The following is a 13,534-nucleotide window of genomic DNA, read 5'->3' on the forward strand; positions in this document are numbered from 1 at the left end:
CCCTACTTCTGCAGAGTATCTGGTGCACCAGAAATGCTGCTGAGATAGCTGCAGCAGGGTTTTGTTCAACCCTGAGAGCTGGCCAAGGGATGAGAGGCTGCACCTTTGGCTGGGCTCGTGCTGGGCTTCCCCTCTTCACCTCCTCTCTGCTGGAGAAACGCTGGCACCGCAGGGTTTGCTGCCGAGAAAAGCTCAGCAAGGAAATCACTCCTGCAGGAAGTTTAATTGCAGCCATTAAGGCTTTAATCTAACTGTGGTGTGCATCTCTGAGTGGCAGTGCCATCCCTGAAGTCCAGGCACACAGCCCTGCTCCTGCTCAGCCTCCTCAGCATCCTGTTTACAGCTATTTCTAGTGACCCAGCAGCAGGGAGCTCCACACTTGGCCAGAGAATTAATTAAATAAATAAATAAATAAATAACTCTCACACACAGACACTCACAAGCAAAGCTCTCTATCCTTGGAGAATATCCTCCCCCAGCCCGCAGAGCCCAGGACTGTTTGCAGCTGGGGGGTTCCTGCTGCTGCTGACCCCTGGGACACAGAGCCCCCCACCCTGCTGGCCCAGCCCTGGCCACAGGCACATGGGGACAGGCAGAGGTCTCTGCTCTTGTGGAAGCCCAGGGCACTGGAAATATTTCTCTGTCTGCTCTGGGGTGCCCTGACCCCCAGGGCAGCACTGACTCTGACCCTCATCCATGGAGAAAGTTTCCCAGACTTCAAGATAGACCAGAATCCACAAAAGTGTGCAATAGATTACAGAGAGTAGTGCAGGTGCATCACTTGCTGAGAAATTTAGGGTTTGGGATTTTTAGTATGTTGTGGATGGAAGCAAGATGGAAAGCACAGAGTGCTGTCCTGGGTTTCTTCTTCGTGCTGCTTCTTCCTTCTTCTTCATGGGTTTGGGGGGCATTTGGTAATTGGGCAGAAAAGTCTGCACTGGGGCTCTGTGGGATCAGTTATTGGGTTAAAAGGGAAAATAATCCAGCTGTCAGTTCTTAATTGGATAGTTTAGTCTTAAAAGACCTTGGAACAAGAGATTGTTGGCCATTTTGTGCCTTGCTGCTGAACTCATGGTTGTGAGACTGTTTTACTGACAAGAAATAATAAGCTCTTGAGTCCAAACATGAACTACTGTCTCAAGTGCCTCCAATCCCGACCCAGAGAAACCCACGTGCTCTCCCTCACCACTGCTCCCCTGCTGTGCCTGTGACCCCAGCCTCCCCTGGCTGTCCCCTCACCCTCCCTGTGGTCCCACCAAGGTGCCTCTGGGTGCTCCTGTTGCTCCCAGAGCTCAGCAGGAACCCGTGCTCCAGGCCTTCACCTGACAGGGATGTGCTGCCAGCTCACCCGGGGCTGGGGAAGGACACGGTGCTGACCAGCACCGCTGGAGCCTCGTGCTAAATCTGCTCTGAAGTCCCTTCCTCTGGCTCCTGGCGGTCTTCATCCACAAGGAAAAGCCCAGGAGATGCCAGCAGAGCCCTTTGGAGATGTGTGGCAGGAAAGGAGCTTGCCCACCGAGAGGAGTGGCTGGCAGAGACACACCAGCTGCCAGGGCTCAGCACTCCCCTTTGTGAGGCACAAAGAGCTTTGATTTTTGTCCAGACACACCTAAATGAGCTGTCCTGTGAGAAAGCAGACACTTAAAACTTTTAGACAAACATGGACAAAGTGGGATACCCCCCAAAAGGCTGCTTTTAATTGAGATTTCATTTCATCTGGATGTCTTATTGCAGTAAAATCTTATCTGCAAGTTTCAGGGCTGCCTGGGAAATCTTGCTGCCTCACCAGGGAAAAGGATATTTAAAAAGGATTAAATCTGACAGTCTCATACCAAAAGTGGATTTTTAAGACATAAGCAAAGACTCAAGATGGAAAGGTTAGTGGGCTGTTGAAAATGCATCTGCATTTAAGCTAATACAAGTTAATTTCTAGTTGGTTATTAACAGGCTGGGTGTGATGAGCCGTGCTGGTGGCTGGGCTCAGGTGCTGAGGAAGGCAGGCAGGTGCTGTGGCAGTGGTGGGAGAGAGGGGATCAGAGCTCCCCTGTGGGCACAGACTGCCCCAGTCTCCCCAGTGCTGCTGAGGTCCTGGCTGGGCAGCAGCACATTACAGGGCAGTGACAGCAGGCTGGTGAAAGCAGGCACTGAGGGTGGTGTGTGCCAGCAGGACAAGGTCTGACCCAAATCTAAAGCACATTAGACACCAGAGAGCCCACTTCTCCTTCCAGATGGGAGCTCTCATCACCCCTCCCCTCACCCCACAGCAGAACCTGTGCATCAATTAGGGCTTGGCTCACCCCACAGCTATGAAGTAACTCAAATCAATCAAACAGATCCTCTCCTTGGCCATTAAGGCTTGCTCCAATTAGCTCCAGCTTTAAAGCAGGGAGAGTAGGATATAAATCCTGTTTCACAAAGCTCCCACCTACATTTCTCTCCAAACGTTGAAATGACATTTCTGCCCACTGGAAATAGGACCTTGGAAAAGACTCTCTGGATAGTTCATTTGCTGGAAAATAGAATTGACAGCCCAATTAATCTCACAGCCTGTGACTTTTAAGCCAGGGCTGTGGGTGTAGGTGCTCTGGGATGAGAACAGGAGAGGCTGGATAAATATCACAAGATGCTGCTGTCCCAGAGACATCCAGCCTCTGCTGGTGCCTGGCACCCCCTGCTCTGCCCCATGTGGCTGCCAGCACACCCCTGAGCTCTGTGCCTGTGTGCACAGCTGGCTGCACCTGGCTGAGGGACAGGGCCCGCTGTCCCCAGCCCAGCAGAGCCGAGCTGTGCCGAGCCCTGGAGGCACCACAGAGGCACCAGTGCTGTCAGCCACAGCCACTGTCCCCCTCAGGGGACCCCGAGCCCAGGGCCAGCACGGAAGGAGACATTTTCCTTCAGAACCAGTGCTCCAGGGAGCTGCTCAGCAGCCCTGGCAGCTGCAGACACCTTGGTCAATAACTGGGCACGTGCCTGGGAAGGGCTCCCACTGCCACCAAAGCAGCCACCAGGCTGCTGGCCAAGGCAGCTCCACCTGCCCAGGGCCAGGCACCTCCACAGCTCTGTGCCCCAGCTGACAGCACTGTGCCTGGCACCACAGCAGCCACACGTCAGGCATGGGGGGACAGGAAGGCACTGAGGGCTTTGCAGGCAGCCAAAGGTGGCTGTGACCTTCCCAGGGACCAGCCATCCCTTCAGCTCCCACACAAATTATAGGATCAGCCTCACAGTCCATTCAGAGCATTAAGTACCTATTTCCTTGTGTTGCTTTTGTTATTATTATTACTATTATTTATTTTTATTATTATTATTATTATCATCATCATCATCACCTTCTTCTCAACAGGTACAGAAACACCTCAGGCTCCCAGGTTCTGTTGTGACAGCAGTTCAATTCCTCTCTGATTCCTGCATGGAATCCTTGCCATAAAAAAGGCATTTCTGGGGAATGACTTTCCTCAGCTCCATCTCTGAGTGCCAGAGAAAACGGCAGCACTTTCCTGCTCCTTTGTTCTTGCTCTATCTCCTGATCTGCAGATTGAATACATCACACTGTCATCTCCCAGCCTGGATCCCGAGGAGGATCAACGGGATTACATTCCAGCTCTCCTGATCACCTTTCTCCCAGGAGCTGGCTGGGATAACACGTTGTGATGTCCCTCAGTCCCCCCTGCTGCACCCGGCAGCCACAGGGGTCCCTTGCATCCCCTGGCAGCAGTTTCCAGGCTGGAAGTTGTCTCAGGAGGACAGGACGGTCCAAAACCCGGCAGCACAAGTGCTGCTGGGGTCTGGCCGTGTGACCCAAGCTGTGACAGGTGCCACTGAGAGCCTGGAAGGTGCTGGGAGGTGCCTCTTGTCCTCTTGTTCCTGCCCTTTCTAAAGGGAGCAGCTCATTCCAATGCAGGCTGAAAATTCCCAGTGTGGCCCCCGCCCCGAAGGAGTGAGCCCTGCCTCTGCTCTGCCCCCAGCACGTGGAAAAATTGCATCTCAGGCCTGCCCTAACGAGGGGCACCGTGCATCACTCCCCACTGCTGGCTCCTTTGGGTTTGCTCTGCTCTGGTTGCTCCGAATGAAGCAATGCCTTCTGCTCCCTCCCAGCCCTTGTGCCTCCAGCAGCTCACCAAGCCTGCCCCCAGCACAGCTTAGATGGAGTGCCCAGGAGGTGGAAAAGTGTCTGCCCTGCCTGTCACACCCTGCTGGGAGGATGGGAGCAAAAAGGCTCTCCCAGGTTTCCCAGCTGCAGGGTGGAGGGGAGGGCCAGGAGCCCAGGCTGGGCAGAGATCCTCACCCAGCCTCGCCAAGGGTTAATGCAGGGAGCTGAGAGACCTGGCAGACCTTCTCTGCTAAGCAGGGGTGCAGCCACACTACTTTCCTCAATCCCAGCTCCTAACCAAGGCTTTGGAGGCTGTTCCTGTGTCCTGAGCTCAGCCTGGCTCTGCTCCCACCCCAGCAGGTTCCCAGGGGATACCTGGAGCCCTGCAAGCTCCAGACAGTGAGATGTCACTTTGCTGCTACAGCACTTGGGGAAAAGAGCAGAATAAATGTTCTTACAGAGCTGGTGTGCTAAAATATGATACAAGTTAGGCCATAACTCACCTGACCTTGCATTTCACATAATTTCTAGTGACATTTGTCATGAATAAATAGCCTGTCGTGTCCCTCTGCTCTGGGGCTGCTGCTGCAGAGCACAGGGTGTCCCTCCTTCAGGGGTTCACCCCGGGGGGATGTTCCCTCCTGCCATCATTTTCCCATCCAGCAGCCAGCAAGGGACAAAGGACCAAAGGGACTGGAGCCCCTCTGCTTTGGGATGGCTGGGAAAGGTGTGGGCTGGGGCCGGGCTGGCTGCTCCCTGCACACCCAGCCCCCTGCACACACACACACACACAAACACACACACACACACACACATCCCCACCCTTGTCTGCTCAGGAATCTGCCCATTGCCATGGAAACCGTGCTGACATCAGGCACTGCTAACGTTATTCCAATGACTAATTGCTTTAGGAACGGTGAGCCAAATTACTGAAACAATTTCCAGGCCCCAGAGATCTGTATTTAACACCCAGGCACATGCCAAAAAGTGTCCCTCACCTGCAGGGATGCTGGGCAGGGCTGTGGGAGCACAGCTGGGGATTCTTGTCCAGGCCTGGATGTGTGGCACAGAGGGGATGTTAAATCCTAATTTTCTGTGCTTCTTGAGAGCTGTTTTGTACCTATTTAAGCTGCCTGGGTAGTGCCAAGACTCCAGTTCAGGGGTTACTCCTGTTTTTCCAGCTCTCAGGGATCTGTGGTACTTGCTGCTGCTGACAGCAGTCTCCCTGGTCTTTTTTCTCTCTTGTTTTCCTCCTTTCCTTCTTCCTTCTCTGTGGCTCTTTGGAGTCGAAGGCTCACAGGATGAGGATCCTCCCCTCCCAGAAAGTGCAGCTTTCCAGCACGCTGCTTCAAGCTGCCCCTGTGGCCATTTCTGTCACTGGCTACACCATTGGAAGCTGCACACATGGCAAGTGCCTCCTTGTCCCTGTCCTTCACAGGAGCTGCTTCCTCTGCTCCTACTCCAGAACACTTCCCAGCTTCCACTGCCATGCCCAGAACCCTCCAGGCAGGGCAGCTGTGGCTGTGCAGCTCAGAAAGGGAACAACAACCCCACAGTGCACTCCAGGGCTCGCATCCACAGTGGCTAACCCCAAGGAGGAAGAAGAAACAGCTCCGTTTCAACAGCAAGACTGAAAGCTGATGCATCACTTGCCTGCCCCCTCCTAATGCTCAAGGATGGTGTGAGAACCACTGCTGCCTCTGGCAGAATCAGAGAAGGGTGGCACAGACACCTTCTGCCAAACCAGGTGGCTGAAAGCCCCTTCCAGCCTGGCCTGGAACACTCCCAAGGATGGGGCAAACACAGCTCCTCTGGGCACCTGTGCCAGGGCCTCTTCACCCTCACAGTGAACAATTCCCTCCTTGCATCCAATCTAAACCTGCTCTCTTTCAGTCTGAAGCCAGTCCCCCACCAAATGTCCCTCTCCCTGTTTTTCATAAGTACTGGAAAGATGCTGGAAACTTCAGGTACTGGAGAGAGCCTGAACAGCCAACAGTGAAGGCAGGCAGTGTCTGGGATGCTGGTTATCCCAGCAGTCCCTCACTGCAGAGCATCCATCAGCCTTCAGAACAAGGCAGAACTCCAGGAGGAAGGTGCTTTGCCAGCAGAGCTGACGTGAGAGGCACTCAGGGGGTTAGCCTTCCAATTATTTCATTTTGAAATAACAAACAGCATAAAAAAGCCCCAGTCAGAGACATCTCACAGGACAGTGAAGCTCCTGCTCTCAGCTGACAGCTGTGGGTGCAGAGCTCACAGTTTGTGGCTGCTTTCCTCTGAACCTGCTGGATCCTGCAGCCAATCTGATGGGAAAAAAACCAAAACCCAACCAGGCCAGCTCTGAATGTTTATTCACTTAAATATTTTAAATCCCATCTTTAAGGATATGTGATAGCTTATTGCATCAGCAATTTATAACCCCTGCCTCCCAACTGTTTATGGCTCTGTGTTATTTACTGCCTGACACCGAAATAAGAAACATTATGAGAATTTGTTCAGGAGCTATTTGGGAGCCCCAGAGGCAGGGGGGAGGCACTGGCACAGCTGTGGTGGGTGGAAGCCCCAGTGCCCAGCCTGCAGCAGCGCTGCCTGCATCCATCCCTGCATTCCTGCCTGCATCCCTGCATCCCTGCCTGCATCCCTCCCTGCATCCTTCTCTGCATCCTTCCCTGCATCCTGCCTGCATCCCTGCCTGCATCCCTGCCTGCATCCCTGCCTGCATCCATCCCTGCATCCCTGCCTGCATCATTCCCTCCATCCATCCCTGCATCCCTCCCCGCATCCTCCTGCGAGCCCTCCGGAGCATCATCACCTCAATGAGTGGCAGACACTGATTGCACCCGTGCCGCTGCGGGAAGCGTTAATTACGTTAATTACATCGGGCTGAGGCTGAGCCGCTTGTCGCCGTGCCCGAGCCCCGGTGGCACCGAGCCGACAGCGCTCGGGAATTATCCCAGGACGTTCTCGCAGGGCTCCACGGCCGCATTTAGCACAGCAGCCCCCCTGACAGATCCCCATCCATCACCAAATGTCAGACCCTCCCACTGGGACCGGCCTTTTTTTTTCTCACAGTCAGACAAAAAATATTAGCATTTCTCATTTTTTGGGTTTTTTTTCCTTTCTTTCTGTCTTTCTTTCCAGACCCAGAAGCGCACCTTCCCGCGCTGGACAGACACACGGCTTTCCCCGTGGGCTGCCAGGGGCTCTGGCCGAGCTCTTGCTCATTAACAGGCTCATTTAGGCAGCTGTCCCCCGCAGCGCCCATTAACACACATGAGAGAGTGCCCGGAGGTGAGAGCTTCACTAATCAAATGTGCTATTAAGATCCTAATCCATTTCATTAGCCCATTTCATTTGACACTTAGTGAGGCTCGGAGATGCTCTGTGTAACGGGGCTGAAGGCACACGGCCTGTCCTGTGGAAAAATAATCCTTTTTATTAGAGCCATAATTCCCTTTTATCTTGTGTTAGTTTGTTTCCCGAGCTGAAGGGCGCCTGGGATGTGCAGCTCCGGCAGGGATGCCAGGGATTTTCCCTCCGTGTGTGAACGTGTCATCACACAGTGTAAGACTGGGAGGGATCAGGGCAGCAGCAACATCCAAAAATAAAAGGAAAACAAAACAAAACAAAACAACAACAAAAACCCCAAGTGAAAACCAGGCTACCTGAATATTTGATTACATATTACCAGACTGTATTTTGGGGATGTTATCTAGATAACCCTCCCACGAATATTTTGCAGACTGAAATGATTAAAAGCTTCAGGTCTAGTGGAAATAATTCCTAATTTCTCTCTTGCTCTGAACGCCACGTGAGGTGCCGAGCTCAGCGGAGGGCGGGATGAGGAGTGAAATGCAGATTGCCCAGCGGGCTGGTGTGGCAGGCAGGCTGGCACGGCCTGATTCTCTGCACACATCCCCTGCCCCCTCCTCCAAACAAATGCTCATGGACGCGGTGCTGCGCGGTTCTGCCCGGGAGCTCTGCACGACCCCGGGCATTCTGAGTGTCGGGAAAGGTCCGAAGTTATCAGATAAGCAGGTCTTCCTTATCAAATAAGCATCCCTAAAGATTTGTACTTCCCACACAAAAACACACTTGAAACGGCATTAAAACTTGATACTATTAAAGAAATATTTTATGAAACAATAACTTTGTGGGTACAATATTCATCTCGAGGAATGGATGGTGGCAGTTCTTCAGAAACAGCTGAGGAAAATGCCTCCCTATCACTGAAATGTTCCCTCTGAGCAAAGCTGAAATGTTCTGCAGGGTGAGCAAACTCCTACCTGACTGCAGCCTGCAGTTCCAAGGGTTCCTTGGGAGCAGCCCCATGTGCCAGCAAGGCTTCCAGGCCATGCCCTGGCACCAAAGCCTCCCTGAGCTCACCCCAGAGCTGCCTCTGCCCCTGGATGCAGGCTGGTGGGCACGGAGCAGGTGAATGCAGCCTGGAGCACCCTGTGCCACCCTGCCCAGCAGCACACCTCGGCTCCCATCCCCAGGAACTGGGAGGGGACAGGAGGCACAGCCTGGTGACACCCCCTCGCTTTTCCTGGCTGGGGCTGCCCCTGAGATGGGTCCCCAAGCCCTGTCCCCACAGCCAGAGGTGGCAATGGAAGGGGTGAGTGGCACTCTTACAGCAGCACTCTTAGGGGGACACAGGTCCTTTGATAATTTATTAGCACACAGACTCCCTGCAGCCAAAACAGCAAAATCCCTGTTCCTTGCTCTGTCCTAACCCACTTTTTCAAGATAATTTCTGAGCAATTGATGGGAAAAAACCCCCAAACTTTAAAAAGCACTCTTAGAAATCCAATGCCATCTGCTCCCTCAGCATTGCCCGGGGCATTTGCCTCCCCCTGAGCAGCCAGGGGCTGGAAGCTGCTCCCACCTGTGCCCACCCCCGGGCTGCCACAGGCACTGCTGTGCTCTGTAGGGTCCCTGGCAGAAAAACAGAGCTCGGAGCCTGGTGCCACATTCCTGTGCTTGAGAAAACAGTGCTGAGAGAGGGAAAACACAGAGCACTGCTGGTGGGCAGGGAGCTGCAGGGCCCCAGACCCAGCAGGGCTGGCCCTGCAGAGAAGCCAGGGCCCAGTGCAGCTGCACTCAGGTCTCGTGTGAGCAGCACAGCATGTGGGCAGCAGTGCTGGGCTGCAGTGCTGGGCAGCAGTGCTGGGCAGCAGGGCTGGGCTGCAGGGCTGGGCTGCAGTGCTGGGCAGCAGTGCTGGGCTGCAGGGCTGGGCTGCAGTGCTGGGCAGCAGGGCTGGGCTGCAGCTGGCACAGGGGAATGCCCCCAGAAGCTCCTCAGGGCAGGTTCAATGTTTAATGCCCACATTAAACACTCACAGCTTGACTGCGTTAGGCACTGCCAGGGCCTGACCAGGAAACCTCTGCCGGGTTCTCTCCTGAAGGGGATGGGAGGGAGCTGTTTTTAAAAAGCACCATCATCTCCACAGAAAATGAGCACAGGCAAGGGAGGAATCCCTGCTGTGGGAGCATCAATCACTGCCACCCCTACCCCTGCCCTGCAGCACGGCCCTGGCTGGGGGACAGCAGTGTGCTCCTGCACAAAGTGTGTTCTCCAACCCCCTTGGTGCTGGGAACTCCTCCCTGGGAAGCTTCCCAGCCCGGGGAGCCTGTCCCTGTCCCCATCTCAGGGCCCAGGGGAGCAGCAGGGCAGCATCCCCAGCTGGCTGTCCCCACAGGGATGGCACCTTGGGGTGACACTGTCCCTCCCCACTGCCCTCCCTGTCCTGCAGCCCCCCTTTCCCCACAGCACTTCCAGTCCAAACCATGGTGTTTTCCTTCCCACCAGGACAGCGGTCTGTGCTCATCCTGTGCCCAGCCCAGCGGGGGACCCCAAGCGTGTCAGTGAAAAGCTCTTCTTGGCTTAGCAATCTGAATTACAGCATGATATAAGGGCCTATTAAAGGCTGATTTCTAGAACAAATGCTGCCCCCGTGGCTAATCAGAAGAATATTTCCTTCATTGAGAGACAAAATTAATATTGCTGTTTGGCAGATGCAATGATGCCAAGCAAATAACTTGCAGCTGAGTTTTATTGTTATGACGCCTTTGGTTGCTGGCCTTGGCCTCGAGAGGGTAGCAACAGAAATGGTGGAATACAAATGGAAACCTCTACAAGCCTGAAATAAATGCATGCCCTGAAACTGCAGGGAAGCAGGGTTTAATAGGAGACAGCAGCATGCACACACAGGCTGGGCACGCTGCCCTGTCCCCTGTGGTGGCACCCAGCAGGCAGGAAGACAGGCACACAGCCTTGGCCAGGACATCTGCCCCAGCCCCCAGGCAGCCTGGACCCCTCACTGCGGGCTTTACAGTGTATTTTCATTTTTAAAAGAGGTTTGGGAAGCGAGAAGGCACTGTGTCAACACCATGAAAGCTGGCATTAATCAAGGGTGATAGCGTGGTCTCCTTGCCAGTGGTTAGCATTAAAAAATACATATTAGCATTTTTAATATTAATCAGTGTAAACAAGAAAGATACTTCTATAAAAATTAATTAGAAAGCTCCTTTCCTTAGAGGACACTGATGAATTAATATCACACCTCAGGGCTGCAAAGCTTCCAGAGTGAACCTCCTCAGGCTTGTGGCTCTCCCACACCTCACACAAGCCAAGGCTCATCCCCTGGGTCAGGGGCTCCTCCTGCTCCAGGAGTCACAGGCCAGCTTGTGCCACCAAGGATGAGCTGTGCTTCAGAGCCCGTGCTCTGTCCAAGGCTTCTTCCCCCTCCCTGCTGAGCCCCTGGCAGGAATGGCTTGCCATGTCATTGATGGTGCAGCCTGGAAAAGCCAAGCCACTCCAGGGCCTGAGGCTGTGAGGGACAGGGCAAGAGCAAAGTTCTGTCTTACAGAAAACACACGGGCTTCCACCTGCCTTCCATCCCTCCCTGCCACCGGGGCCACAGCAGCAGGAGCCTCGGGGCTGGGACACAGCAGCTCCCACACCACACTCCAGGCCAGCCTGGCCCAACAGGGAGCCTTCATGGGACAGTTCCCTGAGAAAACCTCTGCCCCCTGCCCTTCCAGAGCCAGATCTCTCATGCCCTGTGTCCTCCTGTCAGCACAGCCCTGGCACCCCTTGGCTCATGGCCCAGGAAAGCTGCAAGTGCCACGTGGAGGACAAGAGGCTGGTAGGATTAAGCAAAGTCCTCTACCTAGCCCCGCCAAGTGCTGGAGATTTTACCAGCTGAGGAGCTGGAATGTCAGAAAATACCAGCTTTTTGCCTTGGATTTGTATTTGTAACATAAAGGGTGTTGGTGGCTCCTGCAGGACGAGCCCCAGGGCTGGCACAGCCCTGCTCATGCCCCACAGCCCACTCCCTGCCCTGCTCCACTGAGCCATGTGCTCTGTCCAGGGGATTCGCAGCTCTGCTCCCTCCAGAGCAGCGGGGGGCTGCTGCAAGGCAAAGCCTGTGAAACAACCAGGCTGATTTAATAAGGTCAGATGGGAGAAGAAGAGCATTAGCAGGGCCTGAGAGCCCGCTCTCACTCTACCCCAGTAAATCCCTGGTTTGCTGCTCTCTGGTGCAGGCAGCCATGCTCAAATATTCCTTAGCTGTACTTGATGCTGAATGAAAGCAGGAGCCTCCAAGAGAGCTCAGCTTCCTCCCAGCCCCACTGCCTCCCCAGCCCAGGCTGCTGGGTCATGCCTGTCCCCTCCTCCTGCTGACCCTCCCAGTGCCCAGGGAACCCAGGGGGTGGCTCCCCCAGCTGCCTGCAGTCCCTTTCTTCAGGTTCAGTGTCTAGCTGGCCCTCCAGGAGGGCTATTTCTGGGTGAGTAAAGGGCTCCCCAGCCCTTCAGAAGGAAGCAAACCAGCAGGAGCAGCATTCACACTTGGAAATTAGCTGGCACAGTTGACAGTGCAGGTACCTGCTGCCAGTGAAGGTGACAGCTCCTTGGCTGAGTGGGACACGGTCACCTCGTGGCTGGGGGATGATGGTGTGACCGGCAGAGCCATTTTTAAGCACAAATTTACGCCATTTGTAAGCACAAATCCCATTGGAGACAGAAGCTGAGGCCAGGCCAGACATCCCAGCCTGGGCCAGGAGCTTTCATGGGAGACTGGATGCTCGCATGAGGATGCACACCTTTGTTTTCCCTGCCTCCCATTTCAGAGCAGCAGGGGAACACTTTAGGGATAGGAACAGGGCTCTGGCCATGGCTAGATGTGGAGGGGCTGCAAGGACAAGGATCTTCCCAGCCTGGAGGTGAGACACTGTGATCCCTGCTGAGGAGCAGCAGCCCTGCCAGACTGCTCCACACGAGCTGTTGGCTCCAGGAGGCGAAGCGTGAGGGTGAAAGACCCGAGGCTCTCGCTGGAAGAGGCTGAGGTCAGAGGAGAGGGAGCAGAACCACCAGGCATGTGTTAACACCCACGGAGCTGCCACACACGCTCACACCAAGTGCCAGCAGCTCATCCTCCAGCAGGGGCTGGAGGAGGAATCCCACAGGGAACCCAAAACACTCCAGGCTGGAAATCACTGTTCACAGCAGCTCTTATTTTAAGCACAGGTTGCAGCCCTTATTTACCAGCAGGCTCAGCTGTGGGGAGCGGGGACCGCGGGTGCCGCGCTCGCCTTGTGCAGAGGGACAGAGCCTCCTGTTTGGACTGCCAGCTACACCACGCTCAGCTATCTGGGGAGGAACATTTCCAGCTGCACAGCGTGAGCCAGTTATCAGCCAATTAAGTATTTATGGCCAATTCTGTTTTCCTAGTGAGATGCTTGGAAAGCAAGCCGCAGTTACATCAGAGCAATGGGTTAAATGGTGCTCTCCTACAAACACCTCTGTGCTGCCCACCAGAGCTGCACAAGTCCTGTGGAAACTTTAAGGCTCTGCTGGAAAACAGTCCATCAGCAGGGTGGTTTAAACACTGCAGCAGCATCTCAGCCTGTCTGCAGAAGCATCAGCAGAGCATGGAGCAAAGGCCAGGCGCTCCCAGCCCCTTGAGGAGGGTCAGCTCTGATGGGGGCTCCAGTGGACAGGCTGTCACCAGCTGAACATCTGGGACAGCTCTCCTCTGCCTGATCCTCGCCAGGGGCACCTGACGAGCACACGCAGCATCTCTGCCAGGTGCTGGTTTAAACCTGGTCTCCTGCTTTTCCAGCACAGGCTCCTCTCTTTCCCAGCATCACTTAGCTCCCAGCTGGATCCAAACCCAAACTACACCCTTCAGGATTCACCTCCAAGGAGCACTGCTTCAAACAAAGCAGAAAGCAGAGCAAACCCACCCCAAATGTTTGGACAGCATCACCACCAGCTTCCCCCACCACCTGAGTCCAACAACCACCTGCACACAGTGAGACACTCACACAGCTTCCCCAGCCCACACCCACCTACTCTCCTCTGCTCAGCTCCATCAACAATGTCAGGGCAGATTCCTGCTTTCCCAGGAAATGTACAACCAGCATGGTGGTATGGCAAAG

This window comes from Passer montanus, unplaced genomic scaffold (genome assembly GCF_014805655.1).
Source record: "Passer montanus isolate IOZ18808 unplaced genomic scaffold, ASM1480565v1 scaffold131, whole genome shotgun sequence".
Taxonomy (NCBI): domain Eukaryota; kingdom Metazoa; phylum Chordata; class Aves; order Passeriformes; family Passeridae; genus Passer; species Passer montanus.